Here is a 16,173-nt window from a genome sequence, read left to right as displayed (position 1 = left end):
TCAAACTAAGTCAACCCCTCAAACTAAGGCAGCCCCTCAAACTAAGGCAACCGATCAAACTAAGGCAACCCCTCAATCGAAGGCAAACCTTCAATCTAAGGCATCCCCTCAAACGAAGGCAAACGCTCAAACTAAGGCAACCCCTCAATCTAAGGCAACCCCTCAATCGAAGGCAACCCCTCAAACTAAGGCAGACTCTCAAACTCAGGCAACCGCTCAAACTAAGGCAGACTCTCAAACTAAGGCAACCGCTCAAACTGAGGCAACCCCTCAATCTAAGGCAACCCCTCAATCTGAGGCAGACTCTCAAACTAAGGCAGCCGCTCAAATTATGGCAACCATTCAAACTAAGGCAACCCCTCAAATTAAGGCAACCGCTCAAACTAAGGCAACCCCTCAATCTAAGTCAACCCCTCAAACTAAAGCATACCCTCAAACTAAGGCAACCGCTCAAACTCAGGCAGCCGCTCAAACTAAGCCATCTCTCAAACTAAGGCAACCCCTCAAACTAAGGCGACCTCTCAAACTAAGGCAACCTCTCAAACTAAGGCAACCCCTCAAACGAAGGCAGCCGCTCAAACTAAGGCAACCCCTCAAACTAAGGCAACCTCTCAAACTAAGGCAACCCCTCAAACGAAGTCAGCCGCTCAAACTAAGGCAACCCCTCAAAAAAAGGCAACCCCTCAAACTCAGGCAACACCTCAAACAAAGGCATCCGCTAAAACGAAGGCAACAGCTCAAACTAAGGCAACCCTTCAATCTAAGTCAACCGCTCAAACTAAGGCAATCCGTCAATCAAAGGCAACCCCTCAAACTAAGGCAGCCCCTCAAACTAAGGCAACCCCTCAAACTAAGGCAGACTCTCAAAATAATGCAACCGCTAAAACTAAGGTTGACTCTCAAACTAAGGCAACCCCTCAAACTAAGGCAGCCCCAAAAACTAAGGCAGACTCTCAAACTAAGGCAACTGCTCAAACTAAGGCAGACTCTCAAACTAAGGCAACCGCTCAAACTAAGGCAACCCCTCAAATTAAGGCAGACTCTCAATATGAGGCAACCGCTCAAACTGAGGCAATCGCTCAAACTAAGGCAACCGCTCAAACTAAGGCAGATTCACAAACTAAGGCAACCCCTCAACTGAGGCAGCCCCTCAAAATAAGGCAGCCGCTCAAACTAAGGCAAACCCTCAAAAAAAGGCAACCCCTCAAACTAAGGCAACACCTCAAACAAAGGCATCCGCTCAAACGAAGGCAACAGCTCAAACTAAGGCAACTCCTCAATCTAAGTCAACCGCTCAAACTAAGGCAATCCCTCAATCAAAGGCAACCCCTCAAACTAAGGCAGCCCCTCAAACTAAGGCAACACCTCAAACTAAGGCAGACTCTCAAAATAAGGCAACCGCTAAAACTAAGGCTGACTCTCAAACTGAGGCAACCCCTCAAACTAAGGCAGCCCCAAAAACTAAGGCAGACTCTCAAACGAAGGCAACCGCTCAAACTAAGGCAGACTCTCAAACTAAGGCAACCGCTCAAACTAAGGCAACCCCTCAAACTAAGGCAGACTCTAAAAATAAGGCAACCGCTCAAACTAAGGCCATCGCTCAAACTAAGGCAACCGCTCAAACTAAGGCAGACTCACAAACTAAGGCAACCCCTCAACTGAGGCAGCCCCTCAAAATAAGGCAGACGCTGAAACTAAGGCAAACCCTCAAAAAAAGGCAACCCCTCAAACTAAGGCAACACCTCAAACAAAGGCATCCGCTCAAACGAAGGCAACAGCTCAAACTAAGGCAACTCCTCAATCGAAGTCAACCGCTCAAACTAAGGCAATCCCTCAATCAAAGGCAACACCTCAAACTAAGGCAGCCGCTCAAACTAAGGCAAACCCTCAAACTGAGGCAGTCCCTCAAACTAAGGCAACACCTCAAACAAAGGCATCCGCTCAAACGAAGGCAACAGCTCAAACTAAGGCAACTCCTCAATCTAAGTCAACCGCTCAAACTAAGGCAACTCCTCAATCTAAGTCAACCGCTCAAACTAAGGCAATCCCTCATTTAAAGGCAACCCCTCAAACTAAGGCAGCCGCTCAAACTAAGGCAAACCCTCAAACTGAGGCAGTCCCTCAAACTAAGGCAACACCTCAAACAAAGGCATCCGCTCAAACGAAGGCAACAGCTCAAACTAAGGCAACTCCTCAATCTAAGTCAACCGCTCAAACTAAGGCAATCCCTCAATCAAAGGCAACCCCTCAAACTAAGGCAGCCCCTCAAACTAAGGCAACCCCTCAAACTAAGGCAGACTCTCAAAATAAGGCAACCGCTAAAACTAAGGCTGACTCTCAAAGTGAGGCAACCCCTCAAACTAAGGCAGCCCCAAAAACTAAGGCAGACTCTCAAACGAAGGCAACCGCTCAAACTAAGGCAGACTCAAACTAAGGCAACCGCTCAAACTAAGGCAACCCCTCAAACTAAGGCAGACTCTAAAAATAAGGCAACCGCTCAAACTAAGGCCATCGCTCAAACTAAGGCAACCGCTCAAACTAAGGCAGACTCACAAACTAAGGCAACCCCTCAAACTGAGGCAGCCCCTCAAAATAAGGCAGCCGCTCAAACTAAGGCAGACTCTCAAACTAAGGCAACCGCTCCAACTAAGGCAGACTCTCAAACTAAGGCAACAGCTCAAACGAAGGCAGACTCTCAAACTAAGGCAACCGCTCAAACTGAGGCAGACTGTCAAACTAAGGCAGCCCCTCAAAATAAGGCAACCGCTCAAACTAAGGCAGACTCTCAAACTGAGGCAACCCCTCAAACTGAGGCACCCCCAAAAACTAAGGCAGACTCTCAAACGAAGGCAACCACTCAAACTAAGGCAGACTCTCAAACTAAGGCAACCGCTCAAACTAAGGCAACCCCTCAAACTAAGGCAGACTCTAAAAATAAGGCAACCGCTCAAACTAAGGCAATCGCTCAAACTAAGGCAACCGCTCAAACTAAGGCAGACTCACAAACTAAGGCAACCCCTCAAACTGAGGCAGCCCCTCAAAATAAGGCAGCCGCTCAAACTAAGGCAGACGCTCAAACTAAGGCAACCGCTCCAACTAAGGCAGACTCTCAAACTAAGGCAACAGCTCAAACGAAGGCAGACTCTCAAACTAAGGCAACCGCTCAAACTGAGGCAGACTGTCAAACTAAGGCAGCCCCTCAAAATAAGGCAACCGCTCAAACTAAGTCAGACTCTCAAACTAAGGCAGACGCTGAAACTAAGGCAACCGCTCCAACTAAGGCAGACTCTCAAACTAAGGCAACAGCTCAAACGAAGGCAGACTCTCAAACTAAGGCAACCGCTCAAACTGAGGCAGACTGTCAAACTAAGGCAGCCCCTCAAAATAAGGCAACCGCTCAAACTAAGGCAGACTCTCAAACTAAGGCAATCGCTCAAACTAAGGCAGACTCTCAAAAAAAGGCAACCGCTCAAACTCAGGCAACCGCTCAAATTAAGGCAACACCTCAAGCTAAGTCAACCCCTCAAACTAAGGCAACCCCTCAATCTAAGGCAACCCCTCAATCTAAGGCAGCCGCTCAATCTGAGGCAACCCCTCAATCTAAGGCAACCCCTCAAACTAAGGCAGACTCTCAAACTAAGGCAACCGCTCAAACTAAGGCAGACTCTCAAACTAAGGCAAGAAGAAGGGTCACTGACCCGAAACGTTAACTCTGCTTCTCTTTCCACAGATGCTGCCAGACCTGCTGAGTGAATCCAGCATTTCTTGTCTTTATCTCAAACTAAGGCAACCGCTCAAACTAAGGCAACCCCTCAATCTAAGGCAACCCCTCAATCTGAGGCAGACTCTCAAACTAAGGCAGCAGCTCAAATTATGGCAACCATTCAAACTAAGGCAACCCCTCAAACTAAGGCAACCGCTCAAACTAAGGCAACCCCTCAATCTAAGTCAACCCCTCAAACTAAAGCAACCCCTCAAACTAAGGCAACCGCTCAAACTAAGGCAGCCGCTCAAACTAAGGCAACCTCTCAAACTCAGGCAAACCCTCAAACTAAGGCTACCTCTCAAACTAAGGCAACCTCTCAAACGAAGGCAACCCCTCAAACGAAGGCAGCCGCTCAAACTAAGGCAACCCCTCAAACTAAGGCAACCTCTCAAACTAAGGCAACCCCTCAAAACGAAGTCAGCCGCTCAAACTAAGGCAACCCCTCAAAAAAAGGCAACCCCTCAAACTAAGGCAACACCTCAAACAAAGGCATCCGCTCAAACGAAGGCAACAGCTCAAACTAAGGCAACTCCTCAATCTAAGTCAACCGCTCAAACTAAGGCAATCCCTCAATCAAAGGCAACCCCTCAAACTAAGGCAGCCCCTCAAACTAAGGCAACCCCTCAAACTAAGGCAGACTCTCAAAATAAGGCAACCGCTAAAACTAAGGCTGACTCTCAAACTGAGGCAACCCCTCAAACTAAGGCAGCCCCAAAAACTAAGGCAGACTCTCAAACGAAGGCAACCGCTCAAACTAAGGCAGACTCTCAAACTAAGGCAACCGCTCAAACTAAGGCAACCCCTCAAACTAAGGCAGACTCTAAAAATAAGGCAACCGCTCAAACTAAGGCCATCGCTCAAACTAAGGCAACCGCTCAAACTAAGGCAGACTCACAAACTAAGGCAACCCCTCAAACTGAGGCAGCCCCTCAAAATAAGGCAGCCGCTCAAACTAAGGCAGACTCTCAAACTAAGGCAACCGCTCCAACTAAGGCAGACTCTCAAACTAAGGCAACATTTCAAACGAAGGCAGACTCTCAAACTAAGGCAACCGCTCAAACTGAGGCAGACTGTCAAACTAAGGCAGCCCCTCAAAATAAGGCAACCGCTCAAACTAAGGCAGACTCTCAAACTAAGGCAACCGCTCAAACTAAGGCAGACTCTCAAAAAAAGGCAACCGCTCAAACTCAGGCAACCGCTCAAATTAAGGCAACACCTCAAACTAAGTCAACCCCTCAAACTAAGGCAACCCCTCAATCTAAGGCAACCCCTCAATCTAAGTCATCCGCTCAATCTGAGGCAACCCCTCAATCTAAGGCAACCCCTCAAACTAAGGCAGACTCTCAAACTAAGGCAACCGCTCAAACTAAGGCAGACTCTCAAACTAAGGCAACCGCTCAAACTAAGGCAACCCCTCAATCTAAGGCAACCCCTCAATCTGAGGCAGACTCTCAAACTAAGGCAGCCGCACAAATTATGGCAACCGTTCAAACTAAGGCAACCCCTCAAACTAAGGCAACCGCTCAAACTAAGGCAACCCCTCAATCTAAGTCAAGCCCTCAAACTAAAGCAACCCCTCAAACTAAGGCAACCGCTCAAACTAAGGCAGCCGCTCAAACTAAGGCAATCTCTCAAACTAAGGCAACCCCTCAAACTAAGGCTACCTCTCAAACTAAGGCAACCTCTCAAACTAAGGCAACCCCTCAAACGAAGGCAGCCGCTCAAACTAACGCAACCCCTCAAACTAAGGCAACCCCTCAAAAAAAGGCAACCCCTCAAACTAAGGCAACAACTCAAACAAAGGCAACCGCTCAAACGAAGGCAACAGCTCAAACTAAGGCAACTCCTCAATCTAAGTCAACCGCTCAAACTAAGGCAATCCCTCAATCAAAGGCAACCCCTCAAACTAAGGCAGCCCCTCAAACTAAGGCAACCCCTCAAACTAAGGCACCCTCTCAAAATAAGGCAACCGCTAAAACTGAGGCTGACTCTCAAACCACGGCAACCCCTCAAACTAAGGCAGCCCCAAAAACTAAGGCAGACTCTCAAACGAAGGCAACCGCTCAAACTAAGGCAGACTCTTAAACTAAGGGAACCGCTCAAACTAAGGGAACCCCTCAAGCTAAGGCAGACTCTCAAAATGAGGCAACCGCTCAAACTAAGGCAATCGCTCAAACTAAGGCAACCGCTCAAACTAAGGCAGATTCACAAACTAAGGCAACCCCTCAACTGAGGCAGCCCCTCAAAATGAGGCAGCCGCTCAAACTAAGGCAACCCCTCAAACTGAGGCAGTCCCTCAAAATAAGGCAACCGCTCAAACTAAGGCAGACTCGCAAACTAAGACAACCGCTCAAACTGAGGCAGACTCTCAAACTAAGGCAACCGCCCAAACTAAGGCAGACTCTCAAACTAAGGCAGCCCCTCAAAATAAGGAAACCGCTCAAACTAAGGCAGACTCTCAAACTAAGGCAAGCGCTCAAACCAAGGCAGACTCTCAAAAAAAGGCAACCGCTCAAACAAAGGCAACCGCTCAAATTAAGGCAACCCCTCAAACTAAGGCAACCCCTCAAACTAAGGCAACCGCTCAAATTAAGGCAACACCTCAAACTAAGTCAACCCCTCAAACTAAGGCAGCCCCTCAAACTAAGGCAACCGATCAAACTAAGGCAACCCCTCAATCTAAGGCAAACCTTCAATCTAAGGCAACCCCTCAAACGAAGGCAAACGCTCAAACTAAGGCAACCCCTCAATCTAAGGCAACCCCTCAATCGAAGGCAACCCCTCAAACTAAGGCAGACTCTCAAACTCAGGCAACCGCTCAAACTAAGGCAGACTCTCAAACTAAGGCAACCGCTCAAACTGAGGCAACCCCTCAATCTAAGGCAACCCCTCAATCTGAGGCAGACTCTCAAACTATGGCAGCCGCTCAAATTATGGCAACCGTTCAAACTAAGGCAACCCCTCAAACTAAGGCAACCGCTCAAACTAAGGCAACCCCTCAATCTAAGTCAACCCCTCAAACTAAAGCATACCCTCAAACTAAGGCAACCGCTCAAACTAAGGCAGCCGCTCAAACTAAGCCATCTCTCAAACTAAGGCAACCCCTCAAACTAAGGCGACCTCTCAAACTAAGGCAACCTCTCAAACTAAGGCAACCCCTCAAACGAAGGCAGCCGCTCAAACTAAGGCAACCCCTCAAACTAAGGCAACCTCTCAAACAAAGGCATCCGCTAAAACGAAGGCAACAGCTCAAACTAAGGCAACCCCTCAATCTAAGTCAACCGCTCAAACTAAGGCAATCCGTCAATCAAAGGCAACCCCTCAAACTAAGGCAGCCCCTCAAACTAAGGCAACCCCTCAAACTAAGGCAGACTCCCAAAATAAGGCAACCGCTAAAACTAAGGTTGACTCTCAAACTAAGGCAACCCCTCAAACTAAGGCAGCCCCAAAAACTAAGGCAGACTCTCAAACTAAGGCAACTGCTCAAACTAAGGCAGACTCTCAAACTAAGGCAACCGCTCAAACTAAGGCAACCCCTCAAATTAAGGCAGACTCTCAAAATGAGGCAACCGCTCAAACTGAGGCAATCGCTCAAACTAAGGCAACCGCTCAAACTAAGGCAGATTCACAAACTAAGGCAACCCCTCAACTGAGGCAGCCCCTCAAAATAAGGCAGCCGCTCAAACTAAGGCAAACCCTCAAAAAAAGGCAACCCCTCAAACTAAGGTAACACCTCAAACAAAGGCATCCGCTCAAACGAAGGCAACAGCTCAAACTAAGGCAACTCCTCAATCTAAGTCAACCGCTCAAACTAAGGCAATCCCTCAATCAAAGGCAACCCCTCAAACTAAGGCAGCCCCTCAAACTAAGGCAACACCTCAAACTAAGGCAGACTCTCAAAATAAGGCAACCGCTAAAACTAAGGCTGACTCTCAAACTGAGGCAACCCCTCAAACTAAGGCAGCCCCAAAAACTAAGGCAGACTCTCAAACGAAGGCAACCGCTCAAACTAAGGCAGACTCTCAAACTAAGGCAACCGCTCAAACTAAGGCAACCCCTCAAACTAAGGCAGACTCTAAAAATAAGGCAACCGCTCAAACTAAGGCCATCGCTCAAACTAAGGCAACCGCTCAAACTAAGGCAGACTCACAAACTAAGGCAACCCCTCAACTGAGGCAGCCCCTCAAAATAAGGCAGCCGCTGAAACTAAGGCAAACCCTCAAAAAAAGGCAACCCCTCAAACTAAGGCAACACCTCAAACAAAGGCATCCGCTCAAACGAAGGCAACAGCTCAAACTAAGGCAACTCCTCAATCGAAGTCAACCGCTCAAACTAAGGCAATCCCTCAATCAAAGGCAACACCTCAAACTAAGGCAGCCGCTCAAACTAAGGCAAACCCTCAAACTGAGGCAGTCCCTCAAACTAAGGCAACACCTCAAACAAAGGCATCCGCTCAAACGAAGGCAACAGCTCAAACTAAGGCAACTCCTCAATCTAAGTCAACCGCTCAAACTAAGGCAACTCCTCAATCTAAGTCAACCGCTCAAACTAAGGCAATCCCTCATTTAAAGGCAACCCCTCAAACTAAGGCAGCCGCTCAAACTAAGGCAAACCCTCAAACTGAGGCAGTCCCTCAAACTAAGGCAACACCTCAAACAAAGGCATCCGCTCAAACGAAGGCAACAGCTCAAACTAAGGCAACTCCTCAATCTAAGTCAACCGCTCAAACTAAGGCAATCCCTCAATCAAAGGCAACCCCTCAAACTAAGGCAGCCCCTCAAACTAAGGCAACCCCTCAAACTAAGGCAGACTCTCAAAATAAGGCAACCGCTAAAACTAAGGCTGACTCTCAAAGTGAGGCAACCCCTCAAACTAAGGCAGCCCCAAAAACTAAGGCAGACTCTCAAACGAAGGCAACCGCTCAAACTAAGGCAGACTCTCAAACTAAGGCAACCGTTCAAACTAAGGCAACCCCTCAAACTAAGGCAGACTCTAAAAATAAGGCAACCGCTCAAACTAAGGCCATCGCTCAAACTAAGGCAACCGCTCCAACTAAGGCAGACTCACAAACTAAGGCAACCCCTCAAACTGAGGCAGCCCCTCAAAATAAGGCAGCCGCTCAAACTAAGGCAGACTCTCAAACTAAGGCAACCGCTCCAACTAAGGCAGACTCTCAAACTAAGGCAACAGCTCAAACGAAGGCAGACTCTCAAACTAAGGCAACCGCTCAAACTGAGGCAGACTGTCAAACTAAGGCAGCCCCTCAAAATAAGGCAACCGCTCAAACTAAGGCAGACTCTCAAACTGAGGCAACCCCTCAAACTGAGGCACCCCCAAAAACTAAGGCAGACTCTCAAACGAAGGCAACCACTCAAACTAAGGCAGACTCTCAAACTAAGGCAACCGCTCAAACTAAGGCAACCCCTCAAACTAAGGCAGACTCTAAAAATAAGGCAACCGCTCAAACTAAGGCAATCGCTCAAACTAAGGCAACCGCTCAAACTAAGGCAGACTCACAAACTAAGGCAACCCCTCAAACTGAGGCAGCCCCTCAAAATAAGGCAGCCGCTCAAACTAAGGCAGACGCTCAAACTAAGGCAACCGCTCCAACTAAGGCAGACTCTCAAACTAAGGCAACAGCTCAAACGAAGGCAGACTCTCAAACTAAGGCAACCGCTCAAACTGAGGCAGACTGTCAAACTAAGGCAGCCCCTCAAAATAAGGCAACCGCTCAAACTAAGGCAGACTCTCAAACTAAGGCAGACGCTGAAACTAAGGCAACCGCTCCAACTAAGGCAGACTCTCAAACTAAGGCAACAGCTCAAACGAAGGCAGACTCTCAAACTAAGGCAACCGCTCAAACTGAGGCAGACTGTCAAACTAAGGCAGCCCCTCAAAATAAGGCAACCGCTCAAACTAAGGCAGACTCTCAAACTAAGGCAATCGCTCAAACTAAGGCAGACTCTCAAAAAAAGGCAACCGCTCAAACTCAGGCAACCGCTCAAATTAAGGCAACACCTCAAGCTAAGTCAACCCCTCAAACTAAGGCAACCCCTCAATCTAAGGCAACCCCTCAATCTAAGGCAGCCGCTCAATCTGAGGCAACCCCTCAATCTAAGGCAACCCCTCAAACTAAGGCAGACTCTCAAACTAAGGCAACCGCTCAAACTAAGGCAGACTCTCAAACTAAGGCAAGAAGAAGGGTCACTGACCCGAAACGTTAACTCTGCTTCTCTTTCCACAGATGCTGCCAGACCTGCTGAGTGAATCCAGCATTTCTTGTCTTTATCTCAAACTAAGGCAACCGCTCAAACTAAGGCAACCGCTCAAACTAAGGCAACCCCTCAATCTAAGGCAACCCCTCAATCTGAGGCAGACTCTCAAACTAAGGCAGCCGCTCAAATTATGGCAACCGTTCAAACTAAGGCAACCCCTCAAACTAAGGCAACCACACAAACTTAGGCAACCCCTCAATCTAAGTCAAGCCCTCAAACTAAAGCAACCCCTCAAACTAAGGCAACCGCTCAAACTAAGGCAGCCGCTCAAACTAAGGCAACCTCTCAAAATAAGGCAACCCCACAAACTAAGGCTACCTCTCAAACTAAGGCAACCTCTCAAACTAAGGCAACCCCTCAAACGAAGGCAGCCGCTCAAACTAACGCAACCCCTCAAACTAAGGCAACCCCTCAAAAAAAGGCAACCCCTCAAACTAAGGCAACAACTCAAACAAAGGCAACTGCTCAAACGAAGGCAACAGCTCAAACTAAGGCAACTCCTCAATCTAAGTCAACCGCTCAAACTAAGGCAATCCCTCAATCAAAGGCAACCCCTAAAACTAAGGCAGACCCTCAAACTAAGGCAACCCCTCAAACTTAGGCAGACTCTCAAAATAAGGCAACCGCTAAAACTGAGGCTGACTCTCAAACTAAGGCAACCCCTCAAACTAAGGCAGCCCCAAAAACTAAGGCAGACTCTCAAACGAAGTCAGCCGCTCAAACTAAGGCATCACCTCAAACAAAGGCATCCGCTCAAACGAAGGCAACAACTCACACTAAGGCAACCCCTCAATCTAAGTCAACCGCTCAAACTAAGGCAATCCCTCAATCAAAGGCAACCCCTCAAACTAAGGCAGCCCCTCAAACTAAGGCAACCCCTCAAACTAAGGCAGACTCTCAAAATAAGGCAACCGCTAAAACTAAGGCTGACTCTCAAACTAAGGCAACCCCTCAAACTAAGGCAGCCCCAAAAACTAAGGCAGACTCTCAAACTAAGGCAACCACTCAAACTAAGGCAGACTCTCAAACTAAGGCAACCGCTCAAACTAAGGCAACCCCTCAAACTAAGGCAGACTCTCAAAATAAGGCAACCGCTCAAACTAAGGCAATCGCTCAAACTCAGGCAACCGCTCAAACTAAGGCAGACTCACAAACTAAGGCAACCCCTCAACTGAGGCAGCCCCTCAAAATAAGGCAGCCGATCAAACTAAGGGAGACTCTCAAACTAAGGCAACAGCTCAAACTAATGCAGACTCTCAAACTAAGGCAACAGCTCAAACTGAGGCAGACTCTCAAACTAAGGCAACCGCTCAAACTAAGGCACACTGTCAAACTAAGGCAGCCCCTCAAAATAAGGCAACCGCTCAAACTAAGGCAGACTCTCAAACGAAGGCAACCGCTCAAACTAAGGCCGACTCTCAAAAAAAGGCAACCGCTCAAACTAAGGCAACCGCTCAAATTAAGGCAACCCCTCAAACTAAGGCAACCCCTCAAACTAAGGCAACCGCTCAAATTAAGGCAACACCTCAAACTAAGTCAACCCCTCAAACTAAGGCAGCCCCTCAAACTAAGGCAACCGATCAAACTAAGGCAACCCCTCAATCCAAGGCAACCCTTCAATCTAAGGCAACCCCTCAAACTAAGTCAAACGCTCAAACTAAGGCAACCCCTCAATCTAAGGCAACCCCTCAATCTAAGGCAGCCGCTCCATCAAAGGCAACCCCTCAATCTAAGGCAACCCCTCAAACTAAGGCAGACTCTCAAACTAAGGCAACGGCTCAAACGAAGGCAGAGTCTCAAACTAAGGCAGACTCTCAAAATAAGGCAACCGCTAAAACTAAGGCTGACTCTCAAACTAAGGCAACCCCTCAAACTAAGGCAGCCCCAAAAACTAAGGCAGACTCTCAAACGAAGGCAACCGCTCAAACTAAGGCAGACTCTCAAACTAAGGCAACCGCTCAAACTAAGGCAACCCCTCAAACTCAGGCAGACTCTCAAAATAAGGCAACCGCTCAAACTAAGGCAACCGCTCAAACTAAGGCAGACTCACAAACTAAGGCAACCCCTCAACTGAGGCAGCCCCTCAAAATAAGGCAGCCGCTCAAACTCAGGCAACCCCTCAAACTGAGGCAGTCCCTCAAAATAAGGCAACCGCTCAAACTAAGGCAGACTCTCAAGCTAAGGCAACAGCTCAAACTAAGGCAGACTCTCAAACTGAGGCAACCGCTCAAACTAAGGCAGACTGTCAAACTAAGGCAGCCCCTCAAAATAAGGCAACCGCTCAAACTAAGGCAGACTCTCAAACTAAGGCAACCGCTCAAACTAAGGCAGACTCTCAAACTAAGGCAACCGCTCAAACTAAGGCAGACTCTCAAACAAAGGCAACCGCTCAAATTAAGGAAACCCCTCAAACTAAGGCAACCCCTCAAACTCAGGCAACCGCTCAAATTAAGGCAACTCCTCAATCTAAGTCAACCGCTCAAATTAAGGCAATCCCTCAATCAAAGGCAACCCCTCAAACTAAGGCAGCCCCTCAAACTAAGGCAACCTCTCAAACTAAGGCAGACTCTCAAAATAAGGCAACCGCGAAAACTAAGGCTGACTCTCAAACTAAGGCAACCCCTCAAACTAAGGCAACACCTCAAACAAAGGCATCCTCTCAAACGAAGGCAAAAGCTCAAACTAAGGCAACCCCTCAATCTAAGTCAACCGCTCAAACTAAGGCAATCCCTCAATCAAAGGCAACCCCACAAACTAAGGCAGACTCTCAAACTAAGGCAACCCCTCAAACTAAGGCAGACTCTCAAAATATGGCAACCGCTAAAACTAAGGCTGACTCTCAAACTAAGGCAACCCCTCAAACTAAGGCAGACTCACAAACTAAGGCAACCCGTCAAACTGAGGCAGCCCCTAAGAATAAGGCAGCCGCTCAAACTAAGGCAACCCCTCAAACTGAGGCAGCCCCTCAAAATACGGCAAACGCTCAAACTAAGGCAACCCCTCAAACTGAGGCAGTCCCTCAAAATAAGGCAACCGCTCAAACTAATGCAACCCCTCAAACTAAGGCAACCCCTCAAACTAAGGCAGCCCCTCAAACTGAGTCAACCGCTCAAACTAAGGCAACCCCTCAAACTAAGGCAGACTCTCAAACTAAGGTAACCGCTCAAACTAAGGCAGACTCTCAAACTGAGGCAACCGCTCAAACTGAGGCAGACTCTCAAACTAAGGCAACCGCTCAAACTGAGGCAGACTCTCAAACTCAGGCAACACCTCAAACTAAGGCAGACTCTCAAACTAAGGCAAGCCCTCAAACTAAGGCAACCCCTCAAACTAAGGCAGACTCTCAAACTAAGGCAACCGCTCAAAATAAGGCAGATTCTCAAACTAAGGCAACCGCTCAAACTAAGGCAACCCCTCAATCTAAGGCAACAGCTCAATCTGAGGCAGACTCTCAAACTAAGGCAGCTGCTCAAATTATGGCAACCGTTCAAACTAAGGCAACCCCTCAAACTAAGGCAACCGCTCAAACTAAGGCAACCCCTCAAACTAAGTCAACAACTCAAACTAAAGCAACCCCTCAAACTAAGGCAACCCCTCAAACTAAGGCAACCTCTCAAACTAAGGAAACCTCTCAAACTAAGGCAACCCCTCAAACGAAGGCAGCCGCTCAAACGAAGGCAGCAGCTCAAACGAAGGCAGCCGCTCAAACTAAGGCAGCCCCTCAAACTAAGGCAACCGATCAAACTAAGGCAACCCCTCAATCTAAGGCAACCCTTCAATCTAAGGCAACCCCTCAAACTAAGGCAAACGCTCAAACTAAGGCAACCCCTCAATCTAAGGCAACCCCTCAATCTAAGGCAGCCGCTCAATCTAAGGCAACCCCTCAATCTGAGGCAAACCCTCAAACTAAGGCAGCCGCTCATATTATGGCAACCGTTCAAACTAAGGCAACCGCTCAAACTGAGGCAACCCCTCAATCTAAGTCAACCCCTCAAACTAAAGCAACCCCTCAAACTAAGGCAACCGCTCAAACTAAGGCAGCCGCTCAAACTAAGGCAACCTCTCAAACTAAGGCAACCCCTCAAACTAAGGCTACCTCTCAAACTAAGGCAACCTCTCAAACTAAGGCAACCCCTCAAACGAAGGCAGCCGCTCAAACTGAGGCAACCCCTCAAAATAAGGCAACCACTCAAACTAAGGCAACCCCTCAAACGAAGTCAGCCGCTCAAACTAAGGCAACCCCTCAAAAAAAGGCAACCCCTCAAACTAAGGCAGCCCCTCAATCTAAGTCAACCGCTCAAACTAAGGCAATCCCTCAATCAAAGGCAACCCCTCAAACTAAGGCAGCCCCTCAAACTAAGGCAACCCCTCAAACTAAGGCAGACTCTCAAAATAAGGCAACAGCTAAAACTAAGGCTGACTCTCAAACTAAGGCAACCCCTCAAACTAAGGCAGCCCCAAAAACTAAGGCAGACTCTCAAACGAAGGCAACCGCTCAAACTAAGGCAGACTCTCAAACTAAGGCAACCGCTCAAACTAAGGCAACCCCTCAAACTAAGGCAGACTCTAAAAATAAGGCAACCGCTCAAACTAAGGCAATCGCTCAAACTAAGGCAACCGCTCTAACTAAGGCAGACTCAGAAACTAAGGCAACCCCTCAAACTGAGGCAGCCCCTCAAAATAAGGCAGCCGTTCAAACTAAGGCAGACTCTCAAACTAAGGCAACCGCTCAAACTAAGGCAGACTCTCAAACTAAGGCAACAGATCAAACTAAGGCAGACTCTCAAACTAAGGCATCCGCTCAAACTAAGGCAGACTGTCAAACTAAGGCAGCCCCTCAAAATAAGGCAACCGCTCAAACTAAGGCAGACTCTCAAACTAAGGCAACCGCTCAAACTAAGGCAGACTCTCAAAAAAAGGCAACCGCTCAAACTAAGGCAACCGCTCAAATTAAGGCAACCCTCAAACTAAGGCAACCCCTCAAACTAAGGCAACCGCTCAAATTAAGGCAACACCTCAAACTAAGTCAACCCCTCAAACTAAGGCAACCCCTCAATCTAAGGCAACCCCTCAATCTCAGGCAGCCGCTCAATCTGAGGCAACCCCTCAATCTAAGGCAACCCCTCAAACTAAGGCAGACTCTCAAACTAAGGCAATCGCTCAAACTAAGGCAGAGTCTCAAACTAAGGCAACCGCTCAAACTAAGGCAACCCCTCAATCTAAGGCAACCCATCAATCTGAGGCAGACTCTCAAACTAAGGCAGCCGCTCAAAATATGGCAACCGTTCAAACTACGGCAACCGCTCAAACTAAGGCACCCTCTCAAACTAAGGCAACCCCTCAAACTAAGGCTACCTCTCAAACTAAGGCAACCCCTCAAACGAAGTCAGCCGCTCAAACTAAGGCAACCCCTCAAAAAAAGGCAACCCCTAAAACTAAGGCAACAACTCAAACAAAGGCATCCGCTCAAACGAAGGCCACAGCTCAAACTAAGGCAACTCCTCAATCTAAGTCAACCGCTCAAACTAAGGCAATCCCTCAATCAAAGGCAACCCCTCAAACTAAGGCAGCCCCTCAAACTAAGGCAACCCCTCAAACTTAGGCAGACTCTCAAAATAAGGCAACCGCTAAAACTAAGGCTGACTCTCAAACTAAGGCAACCCCTCAAACTAAGGCAGCCCCAAAAACTAAGGCAGACTCTCAAACGAAGGCAACGGCTCAAACTAAGGCAGACTCTCAAACTAAGGCAACCGCTCAAACTAAGGCAACCCCTCAAACTAAGGCAGACTCTCAAAATGAGGCAACCGCTCAAACTAAGACAATTACTCAAACTAAGGCAACCGCTCAAACTAAGGCAGATTCACAAACTAAGGCAACCCCTCAACTGAGGCAGCCCCTCAAAATAAGGCAACCGCTCAAACTAAGGCAACCCCTCAAACTGAGGCAGTCCCTCAAAATAAGGCAACCGCTCAAACTAAGGCAGACTCGCAAACTAAGACAACCGCTCAAACTAAGGCAGACTCTCAAACTAAGGCAACAGCTCAAACTAAGGCAGACTCTCAAACTAAGGCAGCCCCTCAAACTAAGGCAACCGCTCAAACTAAGGCAGACTCTCAAAAAAAGGCAACCGCT

This window comes from Heterodontus francisci, chromosome 19 (assembly GCF_036365525.1).
Source record: "Heterodontus francisci isolate sHetFra1 chromosome 19, sHetFra1.hap1, whole genome shotgun sequence".
Lineage (NCBI taxonomy): Eukaryota > Metazoa > Chordata > Chondrichthyes > Heterodontiformes > Heterodontidae > Heterodontus > Heterodontus francisci.
Note: the sequence above shows the minus strand (reverse complement) of the source record.